This window comes from Sorex fumeus, unplaced genomic scaffold (genome assembly GCF_029834395.1).
Source record: "Sorex fumeus unplaced genomic scaffold, SorFum_2.1 ptg000265l, whole genome shotgun sequence".
Lineage (NCBI taxonomy): Eukaryota > Metazoa > Chordata > Mammalia > Eulipotyphla > Soricidae > Sorex > Sorex fumeus.
The window spans coordinates 18,432,790-18,444,910 of NW_026606322.1; the positions used below are offsets into that span (position 1 = coordinate 18,432,790).

General features: G+C 32.4%; 1 non-coding gene across 1 annotated transcript; it reads right to left on the minus strand.

Annotated features, from left to right (window-relative positions):
* Positions 1-9,019: 9,019 nt before the first annotated feature.
* LOC130018718 (small nucleolar RNA SNORA61) lies at positions 9,020-9,149 on the minus strand. Its single transcript, XR_008791607.1, has one exon. It is a non-coding gene; the product is annotated as a small nucleolar RNA SNORA61 (small nucleolar RNA).
* Positions 9,150-12,121: the final 2,972 nt, after the last annotated feature.

The window sequence follows — 12,121 nt, forward strand, 5'->3', positions numbered from 1 at the left end:
CCGTAGCTTTCTGGGCTCTCCGAGAGGGACGGAGGTATCGAACCCGGATCGGCCGCGGCATGCAAGGCAAACACCCTACCTGCTGTGCTAGTACTCCAGCCTGATTATGTTATTGCTCTAGCCTGATTATTGGTCCTGATTATGAGTAGTATTTTTTAGATAACAGAACTATTTTATTATCCACTCAGTTGTTTTCAAAAGAAATCTGGGAACTATCTTTTAATCATTCCATTCTACTTTACTTGGGTTATTCAATTAAATACAGAATCCTCTTTACCTGTTACATATGTTTCTGTCCATCTTCTTTATTATTTATCAAGAAGGATCCATCTCAATTTGCTTAATTTGTCTCCACTGTTTGCTAATCCATTTTGCATAATGCAAACAAATATAGCCTTCCAAATATAAATCTTATCATGTCAGGTTCTGACAAAAATTTTTCTAGTGTTTATTTTTAGTTGTAATTTCATATTGTTCATTGATTTGGCCTAAACACAAACTATTATTTATGGTATGGCTCTCTTTTACTTCCCATACTATGCATCCTAAAGTTAGAAAGCACACATCACAGAAAACTGCGATTCAAACAAACCAACACTGCAACATTTTCATTTACAAATTTAAAAAACATATTGACTCCCAGAATTAAATTAGATATATTTCAACAATCTAATTTTTTTTAATCAAACCAACCTATTTGATAATGTTTGTTAAAATGTATATCTAAAAAGTATAAGTATATTTAAAAGTAGACTTTTGACAAAAGTATTCTGCCCAGTATCTCTAAGATTTCTGGTTAATAAAAAATTACCTTATTAAATCTTTTGTTAGCACTATAACTATTATAATTTTAGTGAATTCAGTCTGCATAGGTGAATACAGAAAATGCTAATGTTCAAAAACCCAAGATAATACATAGGAGATAAGTGGATTATTTCACACATTTGATTTAGAAGGAATGACAGGGTGACTAGATGAATATAAATTTGGGATTAAAGGAGAGATGTGTAAAGAGTTGGAGCACAAACATGGCATACATAAGGCCCTGAGTTGGAACACTGACACTAAATGATCCCCCAAATCCTGGGTTTACTTGTACTGCTGGACAGAGCATTTGTAAAGGGTATAGCAAGCATTGAAATGTCAGTATCAGGAGTGACCTTTGGACTTATCACCAGTCCAAATACAAATATGCATATAAATATATTTATATATAAGTTTTAAATTTTTAATGATATATAAATATTCTAATATATGAGACAAAGCACATCAATCACGACAAGGACTTTTAATCATTGACCACAATTACAAACACTGTTTGAGTTGATAAAATAAGTTGACATGTTTGATGATTTAGCCTCTTGTGATATAAGTTGAAATTTATTCTTTAAGTTATATTAATATGTAAATATGTAAATGAGCCTGGAGCAATAGCACAGTCGGTAGGGCGTGTGCCTTGCATGCAGCCAACCCAGGTTCGGTTCCTCTGTCCCTCTCGGAGAGCCCAACAAGCTACGGAGAGCATCCCGCCTGCATGGTAATGCCTGGGAAACTACCTGTGACATATTCAATATGCCAAATAATTAATGACAAATCTCACAATGGAGATATTACTGGCGCCCACTCGAGCAAATTGATGAACAATGGGAGGACAGTGCTACAATATATAAATTGTTTAATGGGTCTGAAGCAAATCACAGCAGGCAGGGCATTTGCCTTGCTCACGGCGGACCCAGATTTGATTCCTCCATTCCTCACAGAGAGCCTGACAAGCTACCAAGAGTATCCCACCTGCACGCCAGAGCCTGGCAAGTTCCTCGTGGCATATTTGATATGCCAAAACAGTAACAAGTCTCACAGTGGAGACATTACTGGTATTCGCTTGAGCAAACTGATGATCAACAGGAGGACAGTTTAAATTATATTAAACCATATAGTTAAAATATGGTCTATCTCAGTAAATCTTCCATATACACATGAAAAGAATATATATATTTGTGATATGTCAGGCATATTGTTCTCAAAATGTTAATTTGCACAAGATATCCATTGGTATTATACAATCTGTATTCTCACTGATATTTTGAATAACTATTTTACCAAATACTAAGAGTTAGGATACCTCATCAAACTATTGATGCATTTATTTTTCACTTTATTTCTACCAGTTCTTATTACAGATATTTTAAAGCTCTGTGATTAAGCACGTAAAGAATTGTTATATCATTCTGATAGGATTAAATCACTAGAAAGTGATTTCTCATTATCTCTGGTAATATTTCTTATATTAATATAAATTTACCTGTGCATAAGGGAGTCAAGAAGATTGGAGAACTTCAGATCAGAAAATTTATATGGTATTAAATGTAACATCATTATACAGTTTACAGTCTTATTACTACAGTTGTCACTCCCCCTCTCTTTTCACACTCCAGTCTGTAAAACACTATCTAATATACATGAGGCTGTGTTTTGATTAACCCCAATGACAAAGATAGTAGTTGAAGGATTCTTAACTGGTTATAGATTAATATTTGTTCTGTTAAAGATGTCCTCCATCAACTTTTTCATCTTTACTGACCTATAAAAGATTCAGTTAGAGTTCAACTAAGTGCCAAACATTATGTCTTGAAGGGTTTGGTATAAAAACTCTAGTACGTTGCATGCAGCCATTTGGGGTTCTATTCTCTTTACTGAATATGGTCCCCTGAGATCATTGAAGCTCACTCCTGAGTACAGAGTCAGAAATAGCCTCTGAGTGCTACTTCAGGGTGTATCCCAAACACAGTTAGTTCTCCACCAAGAAAAAAGACTTAAATATTTCTAATTTAAAAACAGAAAAATGTGATCTGAAGAGAAATCAGAATTAAGATTTCTATTCTGTATATTTTGTGTAATGACACATATAGAAAACATTTTATACAGTAGATATGGACTTTAACATAACTTTGGGGTAGGAAAAGTTCATGTCTAGCTCTGCTCAGAGCTTACTCCTGGCTCTCTGTTCAGGAATCATTCCTGGACAAGTTCTTATGGGTCTATATGCAGAGCAAGACTTGAAAAATGTATGCTAGAGATAGAACCCAGGTTCACTGTGTTCAAGTCAGTTTTCACAATATTATCTGTTCCTTCACTTTAAAAATGGCTTAAATGGGATTCCGGCAGTCATGCCCAGAAACTGCTTCTGGCCTCATATAAGTTTGTTTACAGTCACAATCAAGACTCACAAAATAATCTCGGAAGAGACCAACAAGCTGCAGAAATGCCTCCAGACTCACCCAAACAGAGCCCCTGCAGATGAAAACCTTCAGAACCCAATTGCCACCATACTCATGGCCAATCTCCACAGACTTGTGACTAGCCTTATCCCTGAGTAAATATGTTGAAAAACTCAGGTATGTGGGGTTTGTGAATGAAATATCCAGGCTCTTATGGAGTCAGGACCTCTCCTCGTCTGTCTATTCTTCTGGAAGGCTTCTGTAAAGGCCCACAAACTACCTCTAGTGCCATATAGCTCATTAACGACCATGATCCAGAGACTCACAAAATAAATCTTGGAAGAGACCAAAAATATAAAAATTAAAATGGCTTTAAAAAGTCAAATGAAATACTTAAAGTTCATTTTTAGCAACCTAGTTTGTATATATAATTACTAGCTATAATATGTACAATAATTACTATATGTAAGTACTAACAGGGATTTTTATTACAATATCATAGTAAATGAAAGTTCTACTTTTTGATATTTTAAAATAGATTCATAGACAATGAATATAAAGGTATTTAACTATTAAAAAAATCTCCTAATATTGCACTATAGCACTGTCCTCCCGTTGTTCATCGATTTGCTTAAGTGGGCACCAGTAATGTCTCCATTGTGAGATTCGTTGTTATTGTTTTTGGTATATCGAATACGTCGCAGGTGGCTTGCCAGGTTCTGGTGTGCAGGCGGGATACTCTTGGTAGCTTGAGGGGCTCTCCAAGAAAGGTGGAGGAATTGAAACTGGGTCAGCCATGTGCAAGGCAAATGCCCTACTGTGCTATCACTCCGGGCCCTACTGAAACTATTGCAGAAATTTTCAATGAATTTTGTAATTTTTGATATTAGCATAGATAATAAAAACAATACTTATCTAGTCATAACAGACTTGCACTTATATTAATTTTGTCACTGAAGAATTTTGTTTTGTTTTATACTCATAACTTCAATCATGTCATAAAAGTTATTGTATTTGTCTAAAGTTAGTTTCTTTAAGCAAGAGAGCCATTTTTATAAATCTTATCTAATTTGAAATAGCAATTTGAATAGACAGAAATAATGTACTATCTGTCATTGAAAACAATTGGGAAATGTACAGATAAATATTTCTTCAAAAAAGTGTTACTATGCCTGTATTCATTCTTTAGTGTTGTCATAACTTATTCCTACAAATTTGGTGACTTATTATAGCAGTATTTTATTTTTCACTGTTTAGGATGCTAGAAGTCTAAAATCAAAGCAACATCCTCAGGATTGGTTTCTTCTACAGGTGATGAGCATACATTCCATACCTCTCTCCTAGCTTCCGGAGGTTGCTGGGAATTCTTGTGATGTCTTGACTTATGAAAGTTTCCATCTTCACATTATCTTCCTTCTCTCAATATATTTTCATCCTTTTTTTACAACCATACCAATCACCAAATAGGGTACACTATAGACCTGATATGATCTCAAAAAATTAAGATCATTATTGGAATTAAGTCTAATTATATCAGCAAAGATGCCATTTCCAAGGAAAGTCATATTTATGAGGATTAGATCTTGTAGATATATATAGATAAATAGATATATGTATATATATATTTGAAAGGTGAGTACCACTCAATTAACTGCATTTCTCAACACTAGATTTGGGAAAGTGCTTTACAGTATCAATAATACAATGGAAGCAAATTAATTGACTAGGAACTAAAGATATATATATATGAATTAAATATAAATTGTCACGAATCACAGTCATCTTGTGCAGAAAATTGGTTATCTTCTAACTGCTAGTCAATAGAGCATTTAATAGAACCCTAAATTGTCCAGATAAGAAAATTATGCAATAGTTCTACAGTCAGAATAGAAACATTAAAACAGGATTTAATTGCACATAATTAATATGTAGTCCAATCTAATTGTTGGTCTTAGCAGGGGAGCTTGTAAAAAATAAACAATTCTCTACATTAAGTAGTGCATTTTCTTCTCATAAATAAATTTGTAAACTTATTTAATAGACAGATATTAGACTTTGTACTTGTAAACAACTATTTAAATGGAAAAATCACCAACCATTGTTTGCTATACAACCCCCCCAAAAAATAAATTAATCCACTCTTGTCCCAATTTTCTCATTTACAAAATATGTCAAATTCCTATGATTGCTATTGTAATAAAATTAAGAAATTACATAAAAAGATCTACTGACATGAAAATCCTCAGTAATGCAAAATTGATATTTTGCTCTTGTTTGTTCAAATATATCTCAGTCTGTTCAAACACAAAACAAAATCAATAAAAAGCAGTTATTTTAATTAAAATATTTCAAAGTGTCTCTCTTCCATAAAACTTGTAATTGCATATAGCAGACAGTAATATTATCAATATCTGGTTTTATTATATGAGATAGAGGAAGGCTCCTTCTTCTTTTTTCTCTTTCCCTTTCTCTCTTCTTTCTACATACGTATAAAAACACATGAACACTATATCTTTTCACAAGTTAAGTCATGTCATAAATTTAACCACATATTAAATTATTCCTGTCTCTTAATTTACTGTAAATAACCCAGAGGTGCCTGGGACAATTTGTTTCTATTGATATTTATTTAATAATGTTTTTTACCTGGGAAACTCGATTGTGATCAGGAGTACATTTTTATCAAACATTTTGTAAAAGAGAAATAGCTGCTCACTGTCAAAAACATCAGAATATAACTGTGTTTTTCAAATGATGAACATCAATCCATCATAGCTCATAGACATAATTCATTGGGATGAAAAGGGCATATTTTACAAATCTCCTCAGTTTTTCGAAATAAAAAACAAACTGAATAAATTGACTAAAAGCACATACCCACGGAATACTGCATTTCTCATCTTAAAAATCTCATGTTTTTTTTTATTGGAAGTGGGTATTTCCAGGAACTTAAGTTATTAGTTTGGTGATGTAATATGAATTCTCCAAATTGGGATTCATGCGTGTATGACACTGGTTGAAGTAGATTAAAAGAGTTGTCTTTCAACGGATGGAATAAATTTTTTTCATCATTCTAATTCTTTACACTTTCTGCATATTATTTTTTCTTTGGATTATCCTAGTATTTTTCTCTTTGGATTAAAAAAATCTAGACTAATCAGTTTGAATTTTCCAGGTAATAGCTTTGAGAAATGGTTGCTAATTTTTCCTTAATTTTTTTATTGACTTTCTAATGGATTACAATACTATAAAGCTTTAGGAGTATAGTTTCACACCACAGTAATTGCTTAAATCTCACTACCTCCACTACTAATGTCCTAATGCAGCCATATTGTCAAGTGACTCCTTCTACCGTCTGTCTACCCTTCAATACAGCATTTGTCTTTCACTCTCTTATTTCAATTAGCATAATCACCACAGATCCCATCCATGTGATCACATGATTTTATCTTTTTAAATATCTGAATAGTATTACTTTGAGTATATATATAGCACACCATTTTGTTGTTCATTGTTGCTTAGGATTGACTCTTTGGGTTATTGTGTATATCTAATGCTGTTATGAACATTGACATGTAACGATCCTTCGGAATTAGTGTGGTTTTGTATAATTTGATTACAGGCCTACAGTATTGCTGGTTTACATAGTATTTCCATTTGTTTCTTTCTTTTGTGTTTAAGTTAACTTTATTTATAAAAATATACTTAGAATTTTGAAAGGCGAGAGAAAGTGAGGGTTATACTATTCAATAGAGAATAAGATCTTCTCCAGAGGAAAAAAATGTCAAGGACAGACAACTCAGGTTGAGATGGAGGCCGATCGCCAAAGTGGAGAATGAGCTATAAAATAAAAGAAAGGCAATACGATCTCAGGTCAAAATGCAGGCCAGTCTTCAGGGAAACAAATGAAGACAGCATGTCTTTAAAGTTGGTTTTATGGTAGGGCTTCTTACAAACTACCATGTTCTGGAGTTCTGTGCATATAGAAAAAAATAATATCGATGTTTTTACAAGTGCACAGTCTTAAAATTTTAATGTTTTCTCATATTCATATCATAATCTTGAGATTCTCTTGAAGTGTCTCCTTTTCTGAGGTGCCTTTTCTTCTCGGGGTGGTACCTCAGTTCTGCTGGTAGGAAATGTTTCATTTTCCCTATTACTAAAGAACTCAATATTTTCATTTCAACAGGGATGTGCTCTTTGTGCTTTTGGGCTACTTCAGTGCTGGGCAATTTCTCCTTAGTCTTATTATTTCCCCCAAATTTATTACCGTAGTCCCCTTATCTGCCTTCAATATCTTTCCCTAAGTATTTCATCCCTTAAGTCCTATAAGGATATATGGGTGAAGGTCCGACATATATACTGATTCCTGCAGGCACCAGGAAGGGTTTGAACCTACCTATGTAAAGGAATGATACCTCAGCTAACATAGTAGTAATCCAAGCAATGTTTTCTTCTCCAGGGTGTAATATTTTCTAAAATATTGTCTAGTCTAATTCCTCTTTCAGACTAACCATTTTGAAATTTATTTTGTTTCTTATTTAATATTGTTTCTTATGAAAAACTCGCAATATTTTACTATAAAATTTCTGATTATTTTAATTCCAATAATATGTTTCAAATATATAAAATGTAACATGTAACATTAAAATTATTGAACCCATCATCAACATTTTGAATTGTTTTAATTTGGTTCCAACCTTAATTTCAGAAAAGTTACTATTCATATAAAGACTTATGTTGAGTCACTTTTAACATAATAGAAGATTGTCTTTTTTGTTCTTAATAATCCATACATATATGAGTGTGAATATTTGCATGTACGCGGGAGATATGGTTTGATTTCTAGATGTTCTCCTTTAGAAATATAGCTTACCTCTAAAAAGGACTTTTAGGTTTTTTAATGCGCATTTTCCAAATGTATGGATATAAAAATACCTAAACTTCTAATTTCCTACTCATATAATAAGAATCTTTATGAAACAGTAAAGATGTTTTAATTCTTCAAAGGTCTGAAAAAATAACAAGAAGAAATTTTTTTAGGGTTAAACTATTTTTTAAATTGTTATATAATATAGTGATTCATATTGAAAATCTAATAGTTTTGCATGTTTCTATCTCAGTCTTTTTTATTATTTTATAACAATTTACTGTAACAATTATAGCAATAATATAATATCCCAAGTATTATTTTACATAGCACTAAATAAAATACACATGATGTATTTTAAAAGTCTCCCACGATGAAATGTGCATTTGTTACAGTACTAAGGTCAAATATATCCAAAATCTTTAATAAAAAGGCAGGTATAATATATTATTTCTGGAGTTAGTGTCAATTTGCCTTGCATGTGGCTGATCTGGCCTACCCGAGTTTGATTCCCCCGCCCCTCTAGGAGAGCCTGGCAAGCTACAGAGAGCATCTCGCCTGCATGACAAAACCTGGCAAATATTTGATATGCCAAACACAGTAACAACAAGACTCACAATAAAGATGTTACTGGGCCCGCTAGAGCAAATTGATGAACAACTGGAGGACAGTGCTACAGTGCTAGTGTCAATGATAAAGTAGAGAGAATTAGGATGCAAGTTGAGTCAACAACTATGGCCAATGAATTAGTGAAGAAAATAACTTTATATTAAATCATTGAACCAGTTAATACAAAGATTTTGAATCATTACATTAATAGGTGTTTAAAAGATAGCTTATATCAGATATTGATGAGAAAGTAAATAAATATTTTCAGACCTTTCATTTTTCTCTCTTTTACTTGTTTTTCTTTTCTTTTTTCTTCATTTAGCCTTGTTTGAAACTAGCCATGTGCTCATGATTGACTCTGAGACTGTGAAGCTAGTTTCAGTATTACTGTTCCTCCATTAATGACCACAAAGACCTGTATTCAGATCCAATAGTAAATGGAATTGAAGGATTATTTTTATACTTTGTAAAATATTTTAAAATCATATATAAAATTTCAACATAAAAACTTTGTATTAAATAAATTTTGACAGTATCTATCAAATGCAATATGGTGCCCTTTATTTGATCTAGTGCTATCTGCTTTAGGTATACAATAATATATATAAGACTTTTCATTCACATTGCTGATTAAAGGAAAATAACCAGAATCTTAAATACCTTTTAAGAAGATAACATTAAGTGAACTAAAACACATAAATACTACAAAATTTTATTTAAAGATATAAGGCAATATCATAATCTGCACAATCCTAAAAAGAATCCTAATTTATTGCTAGGAAGAAACCTAAAACTAAAAACTAAACAAAAACATGTTGTAAAACAATTCATTAGATTACCTTAGAATATTGCTTTATTTGGAGATAGGATATTAAAAGACCTAATTAAGCTAAAGTTAATTCCTAAAGGTGGACTGTAATCCATACTATTGAAATATTTATAAGAGAAGATTAGGACCAGAACAGCACAGATAAAAAACTATGTGAAGACAGAATACTAACATTTGTAGGCCATTGAGGAAAAAAAAATGACAAAAAAAAACCACACCCCGACTTGCTACACCTAATATCCTACTATAGTCCCCAGAACAATGAGTAAATGAATTTTTGTCATTTAAACCACAGAGAATATTGTAAGCTTCATATTTGTCTTTCTAATACTAATGAATTCTGATACTAATACTCAACTTAACTGAGTCACAGCATAAATGAGATTGTCTCCTCCACATTGACTATATATTTAGTTTACCAAAGCAGAAAAGGAAACCTGGAAAGAGTATAACTTTCTCAGGGTCACACAAATTAATTAGCCATCCCCAGTCTTGAACCTAATTTAATAACAAAACATTCTAATATTAAACATTATCTAATGTATGATGATACCCACTCTCCAACCTGCATGAAGCAATAATGGTTATTGCAGTAGAGAGAGCTACTATATAGTTGATAGGACTCAGAAATGTTAGGCACTTTTGTTTCTTGTAAATGTATAGGAAAGCTCTCATGCTGTAAATGCAAGAGAAGTTTGATACTAATGCACAATAGTCTTGAGAAATAAAAAAATGAATTAATGTGAAATATAAAAAATCAAAAAGTATAGAAGAGAAGGTATGGAAGATGAAAAATGTACATAAATGATGACTATTTTATCCACAGGGGAAAAGTGTGTGAACTTTAATGTTATTAACAAGTTTTATAATTAGCTTATTGTAAAGCTGACCCTGAAACATTTGCAAAGTAATGAAGAAAAGAAGAAAAGTAGTAAATGTATGTGTACAAAGACACACATACATATATATGTATATGACATCAAATATTTCTTTTCTGAATTCAAACTGAGTCTACTTTTGTGAGAAATTTGAAGTGAGAAATCATGTCACATCAAAACATATAGTAAAATTATATGTCAGATGTGAGGATGCGATGTATTTTGTTTTGAGAGTTGAAGCAAAGTGACTTTACTGAACTTTATTGAACTCTTTGGTCTCTAATTAAAAGCTATTAAATCACTGATGAGAGAATGACAGGCAATTTGGGGAAGGTGTAGGATAATCATACTAGATAGAATATTATCTCTGTGTTATGTACAAAAGTTAAGAAGATAAGTACCTGAATTGAAACAGCCCCACATTTGAAGTCCTTTAAATGGAACAGACAATTTGACTCATTTGGGGAAAAAGGAGGAAATTGCATCTTAGGTTTCTAAAAGGAAAATTGGGTCTTATCAGACAATTGTAGTTAGCCCTGGCAGAGACCAAGTAATTATATTAGGGTGAACAAGTAGATGTAATTTAACAAGAGTTCTGATCGGACATTTGACAGTCTATCATAGAAAAAGTTAATGAGCAAAATGCTAGACTAAGTGCCAACCTCACTAGTCAACTGATTGCAGTCTAAAATATATATGCTAGCAGTAAATTGTAGCTAAGCCTCATGGAGAGGTGAAAAATGAAATCCTCGGGACTGATTGCCAGATCCATTACTTTTTTAACACACCAGATAAGTTACGGTGTCTGAATTAGTAGATAGCATTAAGGATCCAATCTTATCTTTTGGAGAAGTTATTAGCTAGCTATGACTATTTAGGCTCATTTCATGAAATCTCACACATTTGGGAGTTGGATGACAGAATTTCAATTTATACCTAAAAATAAATGTAATCCTTTATTATGTTGACAATATGTTTGAATTTCCAATTATTACAAATATTGGTTAATAAATTTTCAATACTTTCTTGGTGTAGAAATTACCTTGTATTGTAGAAATAAATAGATGAAAATCCCTTTAGTATCCTCAACTGTGTAGGTCTTTCAGTACTGGAAAAGTGCAATATATATTGATATGAATAACTAGATAAATAATATGAGAGTACAAAATCGGGAAAACTATGTAGCCTAGACTTAATGAATCATTACTACAGAAGGGATACTGACTTAATATGTAAGTTAAAGTCATTAGAAAAATAAGATAAAGATGCAGAAATAAACAATGCATAGATGAAGGTGTGGCAGTAAAAATGACTATAAATCATCGAGATCTACAAGTATATTGTCTATATACTAAAGAGCCTCTTAAGTTTTTCTGACAAAAAAAGAACTGGTTATTTCCTCCCAGGATTCACTAATTATGCAATACTTCTTGTTGTTGTTATTGTTGTTGTTGAGGGGTGCATACCTGGCAGTGCTATAATTTACTCCTAGTTTTGTGCTCACAGATCACTATTTGGTGGTGTTAAGGGGACCAACTAGGGCATTAGAGGGCAAACCCAGGTCAGTTGTACGAAAGGCAGATGCCTTACCTGCTGTACTATGGTGCTCTCTATCCAACCTCACCATATGACATTTTAAAATGAAAGTTTTGTTAGGCACCATGATGTGTATTACTGATAATGGACAATTTCATGCATAAAATATTCCAGAACCAGT